The sequence below is a fragment of the Dermacentor andersoni genome, chromosome 6, assembly GCF_023375885.2.
Source record: "Dermacentor andersoni chromosome 6, qqDerAnde1_hic_scaffold, whole genome shotgun sequence".
Taxonomy (NCBI): Eukaryota; Metazoa; Arthropoda; class Arachnida; order Ixodida; family Ixodidae; genus Dermacentor; species Dermacentor andersoni.
In genome coordinates, this window is record NC_092819.1 from 14549224 (window position 1) to 14567575 (window position 18352).

Consider the following 18352-nt stretch of genomic DNA (forward strand, 5'->3'; position numbering starts at 1 on the left):
CATCACCATCGACAGCAAGCTACTATGATGACGCGCAGTTGAAAGTGTTGTGGCTGCATCAACGCACAGAGTCAACGCACTTCGTCGAATGGCAGCTGTACGTTGAGGAAACAGTCCTATGTCTATGCTTGAACTGAACGCTGCACTGATAACAAGCTGCATTCTTTATCAGCTGCCGCTGATATCACTATCACCGAGCCAATTCGAGCGCTTAGAGGCAGTGCACAGAAAGGGTCTTCGCCTGGTGATGGGAGTTCCTCAGGCGGCTTCAAACATGAAGGTTAGTAATGAAGCAGTCTCTTTCACTCGGCCTTGTCACATCTCAGGCCTTGCTCACGCAGCTATTAAGGCTGGGCGAGATCCCGTGGGCACGGTGCTTCTCCGGCGGCTAAGGGCTAGAACTTGCTCCCATTTCCATGCAGCGCTGAACACCTTTCGATATTAGCATTGGAGTGGCCTAGACGGAGTCGCCTTGACCCGCCATGGTATTTTTCGGACGTTACGTGCAGCTTCAGTGTACCCCACCTACCGGCGAAACGCACCATTTGAACTGCCGAAGCCAAGTTTCTTGTGCTAGACCACTTGAGCACAGCGTTTCAAAGCCACCTGCAAGTGTACACAGACAGGTAGGTGTGTGCACAGGCAGACAACTGCTCAGCGGCATTCTGCATACCTTCCCTTAATGTATCATGGCCTGGCCGCCTGGATTGTCTAGTTTCGTCTACTGCAGTAGAAAGTGCTGCAATTACCGCGGCCTTGCGAAAACTACGCACCTATTGCGCACGTGGCGTCGTGGTGCTGACGGACTCAAAAGCATCGTTACAACAATTACACCGTGGCCTACCTCGGGACAAGTTTACAAGGCAATCTCTGGCACTAATCAAAGTTCTAATAAGCAAGGGATTTAACGTTAAATTTTAATAGGTCCCGTCCCACCTTGAAAATGAAGGAAATGAAAAAGCTGACGCTCTTGGACGCCTGGCACGCGCATGTGTCCCAAAAGTAAGAGCGCCAAAAATTTTTCAGGACCATAAGAATGCAATCCGCATTCACTTTAGGGCAATCCACCGGTCTCCACAACCAGCCTGTGTGACCCCTGGCCTTGCTTGGGAAAAAGCAACGCTGTTTTACAGCATCTGAACGAACTTTGCGTACACCTCGGCTTGGTTATTCAAAACTGGACCATGTGCTTCCCCTTTCTGCGTTTTCTGTGGTGATGTTGGTGACATCGAACATTTCATTGGGATATGCCCGCAGTTGAAGAAGAAAGGAAAGCGATGGTCGATAGCCCGCAGAAAAATGGTCTTTCGCACAGGACCTTTGAAGACGTCGTTTTCTCCGTAGCGCCTGCGGCAATCAGGAAGAGGGTGCAACGACTGCTCATTGCCTTCATGCGAGACATGGAGCTAGCTGGTGACACACACATTGACACTCATAGGAGGCTCAGGCGGAACAACTACCGGCTATGTATGCCAGGCTAAGCCGACCTGCTGCAACACCACCACCACCACCATCGCAACCTCGCTGTGTTCAGAATGCAGTACTTTACCACGACTCCCATACTTAAAATTTTAAACATATTGTTGTGGCCTAACCACTGAAAGCGCGGCATATTTCTGTGCATATCCTGAGAAAACATTGCCGTCACTTCAGCTCGGACGTTTAGTATATATGTCTGTGTCCCTTAGCACTCGTTTTGGCGGGTGTACTTTTTTCTCATTTCAGTGAATAGATTGTTTGCATTTTATGCACGCCCGTTTAGACACCTTGGATCCAACCTTAGGCCTCCGACTTGCACCAAGACTTCCCCGAAGAGTCTGTAGGCCATGGTTGGGCGCCGCGTTCACCAATCCCTACGCGTTTCGCATAGGGATGGCCGGCACCGCAGCATGTGGCGATTGCGGCGACGCGGAAACAATTTGTCATGTTCTTTGCCAGTGCCCGCAGTAGTGTGCAGAGACTGTCGATTTCCGTCGTGCTCATCCAGTTGGACGACCAGTCTCTGTAGAAAGAAAGAAATTTGAAACATCGACGTGACTCAACATCGCATCAGAAGGCCATGCAAGCGCTACTGCGCTTCACGAGATCGACCGGCCTGTTGCAACGCCGTGATTGGAACGCCTTTTCTGTCACCTGTTTTCTTTTTTTTTCCTCTTTTTTTCTTGTTTCTTTTTTTTCTCCTCTTGCTCTTTGTCGTCTTTACAACCCTTATATCCCCCACCCCACTACAGGGTAGCAAACCGGAACCTTGCCTCTGGTTGACCTCCCTGTCTTTCCTCTCTCTCTCTTTCATTGACGTCATCATGGCCACCACATTGAGCACTTACACCTGAAATAGCTACGTATGCAAGAAACGTGGCGGTGCGACAGGTGCCTTTTGCGCCGAGCAACAAGCCCATAACAGGGATAATCCGGTGCAAAATGGTCACCGTCATAAGGCAAAACAATGCACGCGTAATAAAATGGTGCACACATGTCATCGTGGACGACATGTTTGGGTGCTAGCATGGTGAGAAGGTTGCGTCCATGCCGTCACGTGAAGACTATATATAGAAGCAGCAGAGCCTTTATGACAGTTTCTTCTTTCTTACGTACATATGTGATGCTTCCTGTTCTAGAACATAGAAAGAAGGAAAATTTGGGCGTATTCGCGACAAGCTGGCCGTACGACGACGCGAGAAATTGAGGAAGCGAATCGCCTTCCACGGACGCCAGCGTGCGTCAAAAAGAGACCCCGAGGGAATGGAAATCACGTTTTCCAACCGGAAGTGAAGATGGTTCTGGCAAGTAAACTTCCGGTCCGGCAATGAGCGCCGCGGCTGCGCTCCACACGCCTTACCACGTGACGCTCGCAAAGCGCAGAAGTGCAGCAGTCGCAGAATAGTGAGGGCAATTTTGGCGAGGCGGACGAGGTGAAAGTGGGGAGTGTATAGCGCGCTGACACGATGTGTCGAGCACGAAATGGAACGGCCGCATTGTGGGCTCCAGCACACACATTAAAAGAGCCCTCTTCCACTCCGGTGTTTATTTTTTTCATTTCCTTGTGGTCTCATGGAACAGTGCTTTTGTTCTTATATCTCCTCTCGCTCTCTCTTTTGCCTATGCAGAGAAATAAGAAAGAAACTAAAGCGTGTTGCCCTGTACATACACACACAGTCTCAATATAACCGTGCAGCGTTGTCAATGCCGTAGCCGTTGCCAGCTTATCCGGCGCCAAAGTAACAACAAACTTCATATGCAGAAACAGCTTGCGATTGGTCGCCACGCACACCATGATTAATCAGGGGAGCCAACGTAATGGGGGACATAACACTATTTAGACAGGAGTTATCATGACATGTGGTCATCTTTTTATTTAGTGCATGGGTAATGCTCGCTGAGATGGGGACACTGCATGGTATTATATAGAGTTGGGAGTACGGTGGCAGCTTTATTTCCCTTGTCGCTCTGTCCGCATACATCCGCCCACAGTAATTGCATTCCACGCGTTGAAAAGCGATAGGTGGAAAAGAAGATATACGTTTAACACCGAGGAATAAAACTTTGCATTTCAAGTGCAGAACTGTAGCCTGATCGCTGACAGCGCTCGCGCAGGCGGGCTCGGGAGCAATATCGCGAAGTCGGCGGCCGAATCCAGCAGAATGCAAAGCGAAGAGTGGAATTCAAAAGTCGATGCGTCCCGCTCTCTGGATGAGTGCTGGCACACTAGCGCTTCGGAAAGAAACTGTTGCAGTACGTCCTTTTGTCATTGCGCCGTTTGATACTCCACGGATCCCTTTGTCTGACACGGCTGAACGCTTTGTGCGCCCGCATATTTGAAGCCGAATGCCTTTAGGGGTCCCAACTATGGATCAATAGGCGGTGCTGACGGGACAAATATTTCGCTCTCTTGTCTCTCTGCAAGCAGTGAGGCAATTTTTGATGACCCGCATCGTCTACATTCATTTCCCTTAAATGATTAAAAGAGACAATTCAGGAAATTGGAAATAATGAGAACTGACGAATTTGTGTCAGTACAGGGCAATGTAGGGGTCTTTTCGGGCAACCTTAGTTACAACGAGAATCCCGTATACTCTTCACCATGTCCCGTAGTTATTTAATTTGTGCCCGCAGCGCGTCGTTTATACGTGCTGTCACCGTACGTTTCTCGCTTCATCATAAGAGATTTGATAGAGAAGCCTCTCTTCGTCGTTGTATGCTCTGCAAACACGTACGCTCGACAAACACGCTTATGAGCCAGAAACCCGACGGAACGCCAGCTGTTCGCATAAATGATTCGATTTTAGCGAAGTGTCTTGAGTTTGTTGACAGTGAAAGGGGCAGCGCCAGAGACGGGAAACGCCCGCGCTGAAATTCCTGCTCCACGCGGATCTCATCAACACTTGTAAACGTCACCGAAACAATTCCGAATATTTGTGCTCATGTTTCCTCTTGATTTAGATATCAGGAATAATATCCGCAAATTCGATGGAGTATGCGACACTCGCAACACAAGCCACGGCTCAAGTTGTACTTTTTGAATGTGCCAGCATTTTTCACGCAATTTTCCTCGCTTGATGGCTGAACTGAGTGTACTTGATTTCTGAGGAGATATTAGACTGAAGGTGCTATTTACTCGCTTTTCCTTCATAATGGTACTGCTTTAGTCGTAGTTCACGTTTATTGTTGTCTGAGTGCATATTTTAATCTGTAAGAAAAGCACTCCATCTTGAAAACGCGCATTTATCTGTTCATGCGATTGCAAGGGCATCATTGCGAAACACGCTGTCCATAGAACGAGCTCAAGTTTCTATTATGACAGCTCAGTTACAAAGGAGCTTCGCATTCAAGGGATGATTATTGCGCCTGTTCGCATCTTCGCAGTGTTTGGCACGGACGGTAAACATAGGTCTTTGGCACCATAGTCTCATCACTTCTACTGCGTTTTCTTTTCGTTTTTTTTCCCGTCCTTTCACTTTGATTGTAGTCATTGATCCCGTGTAGAACTTGTGTTGCAAAGTCAAACTGTGCCGTCTTTCAGATGTAGATTAGTAAAGCCCACTTCCAGCATGTATTTATTAAATGCCACTCTAACTATCATTTCATTAGGGCCTGCCTAGAGGTGCCCCAAGACCTTCGTTCTCACTGATTTATTCAGTGGCGCAATATAGATAGAAGACATTCTTCTTTGCTTTTCTTTACTTAGCTTATTCCTTCAGTGCGCACGACTGTCCGTCAATGAGACAGGAAGCGAATTAAAAGACTTCTTTATTCATTTAAGTGCATATGTGCAACGACACTCCAACCTCGTTTACCTTAACGGGGACCCACCGTGGTTGCTCAGTAGCTACGGTGCTGGGCTGCTGAGCACAAGGTCGCGGGATCGAATCCCGGCCACGGTGGCCGCATTTCGAGGGGGGGAAATGCGGAAACACCCGTGTATTTAATTTTAGGTGCACGTTAAAGAAGCCCAGGCGGTCGAAAGTTCCGGAGTCCTCCACTGCGGCGTGCCTCATAATCAGAAAGTGGGTTTGGCACGTAAAACTTCATAATTATTTTTTTAACTTTGACGTGAGAGTAGCGCATCGCACTTCTCACGTCACTTTAATACTTATGCGACAGTGTGCATATGTGGCGCCACCCGTCTTTATCTGAACCAAACCGGAACCTATATCCGGTAATTTGCGTTGCGCTGTCGAGAGAAGGAGAGCACGTGGCGGCATCCGTCTCACTTTGCTTCTCTCTCCCTCAATGCGATATGCTAATGTTCACATGCGCCACGTGAGACGACTTATCCCGCCTCGAACTGCCCTCTCCTGTCGCATAAATGCGATTCCTATTCCTAGCGCGTTACCGCTATTTACATGGATGTGGGCCTGTATTTACAAAAAAGCACTTACAATAAAATTGTCCTTAAGACCAAATTTCAGAATATAATGGTGCTGTACCTATTATTAGCGGAAGTAGCTAGCCAATAGCAAAGGGCACATATACCAAGGAGAGTATTTGCAAAAATGACTCCTGTTGCGCTAGGAATTCAATGCGGTGCGCCGCTTGTCGCATTCTTGTAAATGCCACTTATGAGCCACTGTTCAGCTCCTTTCTTCAGCAGCCGAGATCAAAGCAACCTTTATATGGAAATAGATCCTGTATACAGTTGAAATACAGCTAAACATCAGAAGCCTAATTCGCAAAGCTTTTTGCAATTGGCCGCTACCTACACAACTGGTATATCCAGCATCACGATTGCCAGCCATCTGATCTTACGAAGAATTCTAGCATAAGGACTTTCTTCTGAATACGGGTTTGGTGTAATAGACTAAGTAACGATGTCGGTTGCCTCAGATGTCCACACGCTGCAGACTTTCTATCCCACATATGGTTCTGATAAAACACGCACGGTTCAAAGTGCACTTAAAATAAACGTGTTGCTGCATAATAAAGAAAAGCGAAGAAAAAGAGGAGCTGCGGTGAGAGTTCAGTTTTTCTTTTGGGTAAACAAATTCGTGACACGCATGTTTAATATGCTGCCTGTTGAGGAAATAAAAATTCGAGGACAACTAAGCACTTATGAGTGGCGAATGCGGAAGCAGTTCTGTCCAATGAATGCCGCTGAACCGTCTTTCGAGTTGTGTGGTACGTGTTGCCCGAGCCAGCAAGCAGCAGCAGCCTGCGGTGCTAAGGCCGCATGCCACCGACGTCCTGCGCGACGAGAGACCGAGGAGCCAGCAGAGGCCACCAAGGCCAGCAGGCGTGCGCAAAAGCTAAGCCCTGTGGGGGTGAGAGAGAGAGAGAGAGAGAGTAAAACATCTTTATTAGTAATATTTGAATGGCGAGAGCAGTGTGGGAGGAACCCTTAGTCCAGGGTCCCTAAGATGATTCCGGCGATGTTTCGAGCCAGTTGTATCACAGCTCGGATGACCTCGGGAGGTCCGTCGCGGAGGGCATCGTCCCACAGCTCTTTGTTGCGTAGGGAGTAAAGGAGAGTTGGCAAGGGAGGAAAGAGGTCTGCAGTGCACTCAATCGTGACGTGGAAGATTGTGGGCGAGCTGCCACAGCCAGGGCAACGATCTGCATAACAGTGTGGGTAGAATTTATTGAGAGAGACAAGATTTGGAAAAGTTGCGGTTTGTACCTGGCGTAACGCCACTGCTTCCTCCCGTGAGAAGGACGGCGGTGGTGCGGCGTGGGTGCGACGAATGCGTGTATAATGGTGGAGTATGTCTTTGTAACGGAGCAAGGGATCCCCCCACTCTGAACTAGTCGCCTCACCACGCCGAGTCGCCCGGAGGGAAATTTCTCGGTCAACCGCATGTGCGCGTTCGTTACCCGGCAGCGAGGTATGAGCAGGGGTCCAGAGTAAGTGGATGCGGGGAGATGTGGTTGGTGTATTTTGCGGGATCTGTTTGACAACTTGGTGCGCCGCTCTCGCAATTCCATGTCCTGATAGGAACGCCCGGCATGCCTGTTGCGAGTCCGTCAATATATACACTTCCTCAGGAACACGGATGGCGTATCGAATTGCAAGAGCAACACCGAGAATTTCTCCGTAAGCCGCATTTGTTCCGCGCATTGCAGCAGAGTCTCTCAGGGATTCGGTGCCATCCAAAACTACCGAGGTATAGCCCTCTTGAGTGCGTGATGTGTCCGTGTATCAAGTATGTGTTTCCGGGATGTTTGCAAGCATGCGGCCAATGTATCGTACACGGGCTTTGCGCCGCCCTTTATTATGCTCGGGCTGTATATTACGTGGCAATGGATGAATACTTAGTACTTGGCGTATCGCTGCCGACAAGATCATTGGACGTGCTTCAGACTCGAGCGGTGGGACAGAGTATCCTAGCCGTGTGAGAAGATGGCGGCCAGTAGGAGTGAGTAGGAGGCGCTGGCGATGGCTGACCCAATGTGCCTCTAGCAGCTCGCCTAGTGTGTTATGTGTCCCTAAGTTAATGAGACGGCGTGTGGAAGTATAATTCGGAAGGCCATGGGCCAGCTTCGTCGCTTTGCGAATCATTGCGTCTATGCGAAGTTGTTTCGCTTGGGTCAACCGCTGAAATTGGAGATGGAATGTAAGGCGGCTGATCCCGCATGCCTCCACCAAGCGCAGCTGGTCCTCTTCTCGAAGGCCCGAGCGCTTGTTGGAGACCCTCCGGATTATGGCCAGAATTTGCTCAATCTGTCTGGACGGAAGGGAAACATTGTAGTTTGACCTGCCATCCGCTTGGACGTGTAGGCCGAGGATACGAGCACGATTAACCTGTGGTATCGGTGTGCCATCCACGTGCACAGTGATAGGGGGAGTAGAGGAACGGCTCCGGGGGCGAATGATTATGAGCTCCGACTTTTCCGGAGCACATCTTAAGCTGCATTTTCTCGCGTACTCGGAATCTGTATCGACTGCTTGCTGCAGTCTGTCCTGGATGCCTCCGTCGGAACCCCGTGTCGAACCAGATAGTAATGTCGTCCGCATAAATAGCGTGGGCGACATCAGGGATCTGGTCGTGTAGCCGGGGAAGCCCTGCGAGCGCGATATTGAATAGAGTAGGGGAAAGAACTGAGCCCTGCGGTGTCCCACGTCCTAGAATGTGAATCGTACCGGATCGATGCGGTCCCATTCCTACGGTGGCTGTGCGATCTCGAAGAAATGCGCAGATATAGTTGTACATGAGAATTCCACAGTGTGAATGTGCAGCATTGCGAAGGATGAGGTCATGTTCAACATTATCGAATGCTCCTTTTAGGTCTAAGGCGATGAGTGCTCTCGTTTTGGCGGACGACGGAGGTCCTATGACTTCCTCCCGCAATTGTAAAAGCACATCTTTGGCAGACAGATGAGCTCGATATCCGAATTGAGAGTTAGAAAAGAATTATTTTTCTTCGAGAAAGGGCTGCAGACGCCGCAAGAGTACATGCTCCATGAGTTTACCAATGCAGGATGTTAGGGAGATGGGTCGTAAGTTTTCAACCTTAACAGGCTTGCCCGGTTTGGGGATCAGTGTGATGTCGGCGTGTCGCCATGCTTGGGGAAGCATGCCCTTGCGCCAGCAATCATTGAAGATATGGATGAGGTGGTTAATATCCGCGTCACTGAGGTTACGAAGGTTGGCGAATCAGATGTGGTCGGCTCTCGGTGCCGTGTGGAAGCGTAGGTCTCGTAGGACCACCCGCACCTCGTCAGATGTGATGTCTGCATCGAGCAATTCGTTCGCCTCGCCTACATAAGGATAGTCAGGGTACTGCGGCGGCGGGCCTGTGGGTATGAAATGCTTCTCTAGCTCTCTGAGGAGTGTCGAGATATCGTCCCTGTACTCGTGCATTAGGATGAGTAGCTGTTGAAATGTTTTTCCCTTCGTTGTGGTGGGATCTGTGAGTGAGCGAAGAATCGACCACGTTTTTGTTGTGCTCATAGTGCCTGAGAGGCGATCGCAAAATCCTCGCCAGTTATTCCTCGTAAGGATCTCTGCATACTCCTGAGATTCCCGTGTAACTTGATCTACACGTTTCCTAAGTTTTCGGTTGAGGCGTTGTCGTTTCCATCGTCGTGTCAACCCTCTGCGGGCGTTCCAAAGATGAAGTAAATGCGGGTCTATGTCTGGTGTCTCGGTTGTGGTGCGCAGTGTGCTCGTGGTGGCCTCTAGATCTTGTGCGAGAGAGTCAAGCCAGCGTTCGTACCCTTGGCGCTCAGATGGGTCCTGGCGACGTTCCCTGAATTTCGCCCAATCCGTTATACACACATTTCGCTCGGGCTTGCGTGCACCCCGTAATGACAAGGTGGTCGCCACAATGTAGTGGTCACTACCAAGGTGCTCCTCTAAAGGCCCGTGCGCAACGACTGGGCCAGTATTGCGCACGAATTAAGGTAAGGTCAGGGCAGGTGTCACGAGATACGCTGTTGCCTATCCGAGTGGGGTGCTCTGGGTCGGTAGGCAGTGTGTATCTCATGTTACAGATGGCATTCCATAAGCGGGTCCCTTTAGCCTGCGATTTAACGTAACCCCATGCAGTATGCGGAGCGTTAAAGTCGCCGGCCACCACACAAACCCGTCCAAACCTACCAAATTCTGTTAGTAGGTGCTGAAAACAGTGCGTTCGCGAACGGGGGGAACTGTATCCATTGAGTATAAACAGACTCTCGCTGCCTTTACCTTGCGTAATTATTTCCAATATTTGGTGAGGAATGTCAATGTTAGTGGTATGCATGCGACATGTAACATGTTTCGAAACTAAGGCTCCCACAAGAGGAGAGACACCCGAGAGCGTGCTGTAGCCGGATAAAGAAGGGGTGCAATTGACTTCCTGTAAAAGGATGACATCGGGAGAGTTCGTGGATGTGGCGATATACTGCTGTAGGGAACCTCGTTTTCGGCGGAATCCCCTACAATTCCACTGCCACACCACTAGTTGCTCCGCGTTACGCGGCGCCATCATCATCGCTAGAGGAAGCAGGCGGTCGTGCATAGGGATGCGGGCGCCGGGTGCCCACATTTGAAGGTTGCGGCCGAGAGGCTTGGTTGGAAAGCGCGCTTTCGTTGTTACCGCTAAGTTCAGGAACTTGCATGCGTGCGAAAGTGCACTCTATACATGATTTCACTTGCTCCGTAATCCCTATTTGAAGGGCCTCCATTTGGCGTTCTATCCTGTCCTGAGCCGCCTGCATACTAGTGCTCATGTCTGCCCCCAGCGCGTCCATTTGTTTTTGCAGGCGCTCACAGAGCCCCTCCATGTCACGACGTAGGCAGGCTATTTCTATTAGAGGATCGGGATTTGATAACGAATCGGTAACAGGGGAAGGGCTAGGGAGAGATTTACGGGGCGGAGCGACCTGTGGGGGACCCTCCGCCCGACCTACCTCCCGAGGAGCCTCCATTGCTGTTTTCTTCTCCGGAGTCCACTGCACCCCTGAAGGGACGAGGGTCAGCTTGCCTGGGGCGTTGGTCTGCAGGGCCTTCTTGTAGGGTTGTTGGGAAAATGGGGAAGGAGGGCGCTTCTCTGGGAGGCGCACCGATGCCTCGCGGGATCGGGACCGAGACTTGGAGCGGGTCCGGAACTTGCGACGGGATCTCGAACGGGCCTCCGACCGTTCTTGTCTGGTCTCCTTCGTTGGGGCGCGCGACGTTCGGGTCTCCGCCGTATCTGTGGTAGTGGTCGGGTCGCTGGAGGGTTGGAGTTCACGCTGCTCTTTCTCGAGAGCTTTCCGCACCCAAGCTTTGTTCAGTGTCTGCCTAGCACTCCGCGGGTAGTTTGGATCCGCTGTAGGGTGGGTCTCGTCACAGGATCTGCAGTGTGGGGTGCACGGATGTGATGGGGTGGGGTTGTCAGTCCCGCACGTCGCGCAAATGACCACGTGCGGCGTAGGACAGTAATCAGCCCAATGGCCGAGCTTGTGACATATCTTGCAGACCAGTAGGCGGGGTCGATGGGGGTAGCAGCGCAGTTCTGCACCATAGAAACGCACGTAGCGAGGCACTTTAAGTCCTTCAAATGTTACCAACGCAACGTTGGTTTGACCCATCATTCGTGCTTGAAGTATTTGAGTTCCAGGAGCCAAAATCTCATCCACTAGCTTGGAAGACGGTGTACCGGGCAAAAGACCAGGAACAATTCCCCTACATGAGTTGTCTGGGGCTGCAAAATATGTTGTGATGGTATAGACCCGCTGACCAAGGTTCAGCTCCCTCACCTTGTACAATGCGTCGGCTACGTGTGACTGGGGTGTGCTGATGATTGCCAAGTTCTGCTGAGGTCGCAGTCGGAATATGATCTCCTGACGATCGTCGGTGGTCAAGCCGGCTGCACTCCATAGAGCACTGGCGAGTTCTGGGCGCGTCCACTTATCGAGGCAAAGTCTTCCGTGAGGCCGCAGAATTATCTTTTCGTCGTACAAAGGAAGTTGAGGCAGGTTCTTATTCCGACTGCGCTTGCGTACTGCAGGCTGGGAGGCGTCCGGAATGCCCAAGATGTTCTCGGAGGGTTGCGTCTTAGCGTGCGTTTGATGGATGCGTCGCTTATGTATGACTGTCTTCCAACAGCCACCTGTGTCGTCGTCAGTTTCGTCGTCGTAAATGTTCGGGGTAGCATCCTCCTCCATCCTTTCCCCGGTCGGAGTGTCTACCTCTCGTTGTTGGGAGGGAAAATTGGCGACGATGGGATCGGCGGCCACTCCCGCGGTATCCACCTCGGGCATCTTCGTTGTTGTCGAGGAACGCGCGCCGGCGTTCTCCGTCGCCGATTGCGTCTTCTGCTCGTTGGAAAATGACGTCGCGGTAGATAAATGCTCCATCGAAACAGAGCGGTGAATTGGCCAAAGGCCCTTTGCACGCCCGTTTAGAATATGGGCCTCGGAAGAGCTGGTCGCTTGGCACTCTTGGTTCATGGTGTAGAAAACACGCCAAGGCAGCTATCAGAGAGAGAGAGAGAGATTCGGGGCACCGCGCGCGTCACGCGACTACCTCGCCGACAACAACCCCTCTCGGCCCGCGGCGTTGTGTCACCGCATCTGCTCCGTCGAGGCGCGCTGCTGACGTGGCATCGCAGCCAATGGTGATTTAGATGCCGTTTCGCTGCTACAGACGCCGGATCTTTCGCTCAGTGGGCCACTTGATGCTTACGCATCTATACAGGAATAACCGTATGATACCATGAGGCATCTTTATCACATCAGGGCATGCCTTATACGCGGTCCCTAGCTTACGATATTCCGAGAAACTGCAAAAAAATGCTTGAAACATAAGCGATAAACTATGTGCAGTGAAAGTATAACTGAAGTAAGGTATTTGAAAACTTATTACAGGGCGCGGAAACAGGTGGCACGAGGATGGCGGGGAGTTGAGAATCAGAAGCAATGGCAGACGTAAGGGAAGCCGATAGCACAACAACGCAAGACAACGTGGTACTAGAGGTACTACTGCGGCCCTATGACGCCCGAACCAGATACCGCTTGCAGTCTGGCCAGACTGTTTGTCCCAGGAACAAAAAACTGGAATTGCGCCTGCACCACCCGAGCCGCAGTGCTTGGTGTCGATCACTATAGCAGAAACAAGCACCATAGCAGAAGATAGCAGCCTAGGCTGCTATCTTCTGCTATAGTGCTCGTTTCCACGGGACAGTACACCTTGTTATGATCGACCTGTCAAATGTGAGAAACGTTCAGGCGTGCGTTCCCATGACGAGATAATTTCCCTCGTCGCCCCCCCCCCCCCCCATAAAAAAAAATAAAGCTGTTAGGATAAGCCTGGGCTTCGACCTCTCAAGCGTGGGAAAGATTCAAGCGGGCGTTCCCATGTCGACATAATTGCCCTGTTCGCCGAAAAAGCGTCACCCCTTTATGCCCTGAGCAGACACAAAAGGGAGGACCAAGAGGAGAAGACACGAATGGGAAGAGCTCGTCGACTTCACAACCTGACAAAGGCACTGGGACTTCCACAAGTACCCCAAGTTTTGCACGAAGATATTGACGACCACAATACTGCGAGGGATTATTTAAGGCCGTCTTGGTCCCCGTATTAATCAGAACCACTCGAGACTCGGATAGAGTCACAACCATGTACCAATGAAGTGAATAGACTCTTTTCTATTTCCTTTTTTTTTATCACCAAGATGCCCGCCTTCGCCGTCGTTTCCTGATTCCTGCGGTGAAGACCCACCTCCCCCGGTCGAGATCGTGTCAGCCTCAAAAACGCCACGAACATGTTGGCTTGGATCTGACGTTGTTTGTTATGGCTGAGTTTCTATTACTGCAACCCAAGTGTAGCCTATGCTTACCCCACTGTTATTTTCAGGGCACTGTAGCTAAAGATGAAGCACTTACAGCGAACGAAATTTTCTCCAATCGCCAGTCTGCTTCACATCTCGGACAGGCGCGCTACGTTGCCCGGTGGTGCTCTTAAACGCTGCCGCTTCGTCGCCCTCTTGACGACCAGGGTGAGCCTGAAATAATGGGTTGAACACCTCGCTTAATCTCCGGTGTCACCGAGCACTCCATTAAAGCGAAAAATCTTGAAAAAAGAGGTCATGTAAACTTCATCATAGCGCCAACTTCTCACCTTGGTCACGCAATAGCAAGCCCTCTGTCTCAGACGGGAAGAATTACGAAATATACACCTGTCCACTGCACGCCCCTCCCTCACCTAGCTCTCCCAGCACGCATGCATGCCCAGCATATCATCGTCTTTGCAGCCTTCCAGCTTAATCTGTGCTGCTCAAGAATTAATGACTTTCAAAGTACGAAAACGCCCTGTACTAGAAGACAATGTGAATGATTTAACTGTCTTACGTGCTCTACTCTGGAGAGAGATACTGGGTTTCTGCAGCCATTGGAAGGCTCTCCTTTAGAGCGGACCATTTTTGGAAACTTGTAATTAGATGTGGGCGTCGTGTAGATGTGGAGAATGTCTCCCCTGACACACCTATTTATATCACGTGTCTCTGTTTCTCATTTCTGTCCTTCTTTACTAAGGTGTTTCACGACAGCCGTTGCCGCTTATAACCTGGATGCGCTTCTATGAATCCATTGTCCTTGTTATTTTATTTTGTAATTCTTCTCTGTTCTAACATAACACAGATAATGACGATACACTTCGTTTCATGCATTTTTTTTCTCGGCTGTAGTTCTTAATACTAAATTTCGTGACCAAATTGAACAATACTGAGATCACTGGCAGACGGCGCTGATTATAGTGAGCAGATACCGAAAGCGGCTCTCTTTGAACCATTCACCGTTTCTGTACAACATTTCTCTTTTTTTTTTCATTTTATTGCATACAAAATAAAATTTTGCGTAGCATATGGTGACGCGACCTCGTGGAAGTAAAAGAGGAACGTTCTCTTTACGAATTTACGACGATCTACGGCGACAGCTGTTACACCCCCGTCTTTTCCAAGTGCGCCACCAACTATGGGCAGGACTGCTGCAATCCTTGTGCAAACTCCTCGCACAGCACGCGACGACAACACGACGACGACGAGAAAGCGTACCGCGGCGTTGGCACCACAACGACGATGTATAACGACGATGACGGTGCTGTGAAAAACGCCACGCCATGAAAGAACAAACGAAACACACTTTGTATTTAGTTACGAAATGCTCACTCAGTAAAAGCAGTAAAACGTTGCGTATGGTATCCGTAAGCTAACAATAATAAGGTGGTGCACAAATCATGGTACGACGATGTAGAGTTACGTAATGGACGGATGAGCAGGAGAACTGAGGGCCACCGAACCCTCTTTCGAACTCCTAACTGTTGTTGCAGTTTAGTCAGGAGATGTGGTAACAAGTAAGCGCGGCGAAATGCGAAAACACCCATGGGTACATAGATTTAGGTGCACCTTAAAGAACCCTAGGTGGTCCGAATTACCGGAGTCCCCCACTACGGCGTTCCTCATAATCAGATCGTGGTTCTGGCACGTAAAACTCCATAACTTAATTTAACAGGTAAGCGCGGAGTCCCCAGAAGCAGGCACTGATTGCGTCTAAATCTCTAGTCCGACGGCTAGGCGGTGGGGCGTTTTCGGTATCAACATGCTCCATTGTAAAATAAAGATATTGTTACGAAGCCAACTCATTCCGAGAGAAACATTCTGCCTGGAGCAGACGAAGAAGACGGGTCTATCTGGTGTGTAGGTTGCCCACCATCTTGGTTGCTGCTGTGTACTTCGGTGGAAGTACACTGTAAATAGTCACGCCTGGTGTCGGTTCACGTAAGACCTTTCTGGTAGAGGTGCTGTGTATCGATCCCAGTATTATCTAGATGGTGATTGTCTAGAGTCAACATTAAATCAATAATAGAGTTAGCACGTCGCGAAACATAACCCCTGCTGTCGTTCCTTTGGTCAAAAAGGAGCGAAGCACTTACGTAAAACCTCGCGGGAGTTATTATTCTAAACGTGCATAGATATTAACAGTGACTAACACACACTCATGAATTCTTGTTTGCCACAATCAGAAAAGAAAATTAAAGAGTCATTTAGGCTAGCTATATATTTATTTATTTATTTATTTATTTATACATACTGCAGCCCGTTAGGGCTATGGCAGGAGTGGGTGTACATGCGAGAAAAACTGATTATGATATGCAGAAACAAAAACAGAAATATAAGAATGTGAAGGAACTATACATCAGCAATAGCATTTAAAAATTGAGAAATGGGTAACAAACGAACTCCGGCAGGTAACAAATTCCACTGTTCAATCATTATCATCATCATCATCATCATCATCATCATCACCACCAGCCTGGTTACGCCAACTGCAGGGCAAAGGCCTCTCCCATACTTCTCCAACTGCCCCGGTCATGTACTTATTGTGGCCATGTTCCTGCAAACTTCATCTCATCCGCCTACCTAACTTTCTGCCGCCCTCTGCTACGCTTCCCTTCCCGTGGAATCCAGTCCGTAACCCTTAATGACCATCGGTTATCTTCCCTCCTCATTACATGTCCTGCCTATGCCCATTTTTTTTTTCTTGATTTCAACTAAGATATCATTAACTCGCGTTTGTTCCCTCACCCAATCTGCTCTTTTCTTATCCCTTAACGTTACACCTATCATTCTTCTTTCCATAGCTCGTTGCGTCGCTCTCAATTTCAGTAGAACCCTTTTGGTAAGCCTGCAGATTTCTGCCCCGTACGTGAGTACTGGTAAGACACAGCTGTTGTATACTGTTACGTTATAGCTATTATGTTCAATCATGCGGGGGAATAAACTGTATTTGAAAGTGTTAGTGCGTGGATGGAGTGGTCTGATATTAGAGGCATGATAAGCTCTAGTTGAAGTCGGGCAAGCAGGCATTAAAAGGAAGGGATCTGATTAGTGACAAAGAGAGTTCTTATAAGAATAGAAAATCTTCAGAGATTCTATGTGCCGCCGTCTAGAAAGAAACTGGAGGTTTAATTCCGTAAGAGCAGCTGACGGTGAAAAGTCTCGGTCGAAGCGACGGTAAACAAAACGAGTAGCCTTCCTCTGGACCGACTCAATACAATTAATTTCACATTGTTTATATGGGTTCCATACGGAGGAAGCATACTCTAAAACTGGGCGAATCAGTGTTTTGTATGCTACTAATTTAGAGTCCCTCGGAGCAGGAGACAACGTCCGGCGGATGTAACCAAGTTTTTTTAACGCTTTACTACAAATGTAATCTATATGTTTAGACCAAGACAAGGTTGGTGTAAAAATGACGCCGAAATATTTGTATTGAAAAACTCGTGTTAGTGGTACGCCGTTGCATATATCTGGTACGACGTGGCATGTGTCTGTTAGTAAAAGATATTATAACAGTTTTATCAAAATTTATGCTCATTTTCCAAGTAGTACACCAGTCACAAAATGAAACAAAGGCATCTTTAAGGCGCTGATGATCAGCGAGTGAGTCAACTGGGCTGTACATAACACAATCATCTGCATAGAGGCGTATTTTTGAAGTTACGTGGTCTGGAAGGTCGTTAATAAACAATAAGAATAATAGAGGGCCAAGTACGGATCCCTGTGGGACTCCTGAGGTGACGAATTCGCAGAATCATAGCATACGAATTGGGAACGCAAAGAAAGGAAACTGGAAATCCAAGACACTAACTGAGGGTTATATAGAATATTATGGGGTTTCAAAAGCAATTTAGAGTGTAGTACTGTGTCAAAAGCTTTGCTAAAATCAATGAAAATGCTGTCAATCTGATTACCTAAGTCGATGTAATGGGAAAGGTCATGAGTGAACTCCGTAAGTTGTGTTACAGTACTAAAACCGCGCCTGAAGCCGTGCTGAAAGCTGTTCAATAAGTTATTATTTTCAAGGAACAGTATTATATGCTTATATGTGTTCTAGTATTTTACATGATGTTGCAGTTAAAGAAATAGGCCTATAGTTAGATAAAAGCTGCCTGTCACCAGATTTATATAAAGGTAGTAGTTTAGCTCTTTTCCAGGAAGAGAGAGAGAGAGAGAGAGAGAGAGGGAGAGAGAGAAGAATACAGGAAGGCAGGGACAACGCCACTATTAAGGGACTTCTGACATATAATGAACAGATATTTAGATGTCCATTGCGAGAATCGTACTAAAAAGGAATTCGGAATTCCATCAGGGCCGGCTGGTTTTTTAGCATCTAGGTTTAGTATGAGATTCAAAACACCTTCTAGGCTAATGTTGATATCATCAATTGCATATGAATCGTTAGTTGCAAATGTTGAACGACTGCAATCATCCGAGACGAATACGTACTGAAAATATGTATTAAACGCGTCTGAAATCTCTAATGGATCGTTAACAACACTGTTGTTGATTTTAAAAGATGTGGAAGAAGAGCCAGGAGATGTGAAAGACCAGAATTTACGGGGGTTTGATTTGAGCGGTTTCAGCGATTGAACATGATAGAAGAAATGTTTGG

The 18352-nt window shown here is 48.7% G+C and overlaps 1 protein-coding gene across 3 annotated transcripts in view; it reads right to left on the reverse strand.

The window, feature by feature from the left end:
- LOC126521246 (leucine-rich repeat neuronal protein 1-like) overlaps positions 1-18352 on the reverse strand; it is a 156935-nt gene that overhangs the window by 57469 nt on the left and 81114 nt on the right. The window contains exon 1 of one of the 3 annotated variants that reach the window (XM_055065865.2): positions 13787-13938. The exons of the other annotated variants lie outside the window; for them this stretch is intronic. The gene's annotated coding sequence lies outside the window, so the exon portion shown is untranslated. Of the gene's footprint in view, positions 1-13786; positions 13939-18352 lie in introns of those variants that run through there. 3 annotated transcript variants of the gene reach the window in all.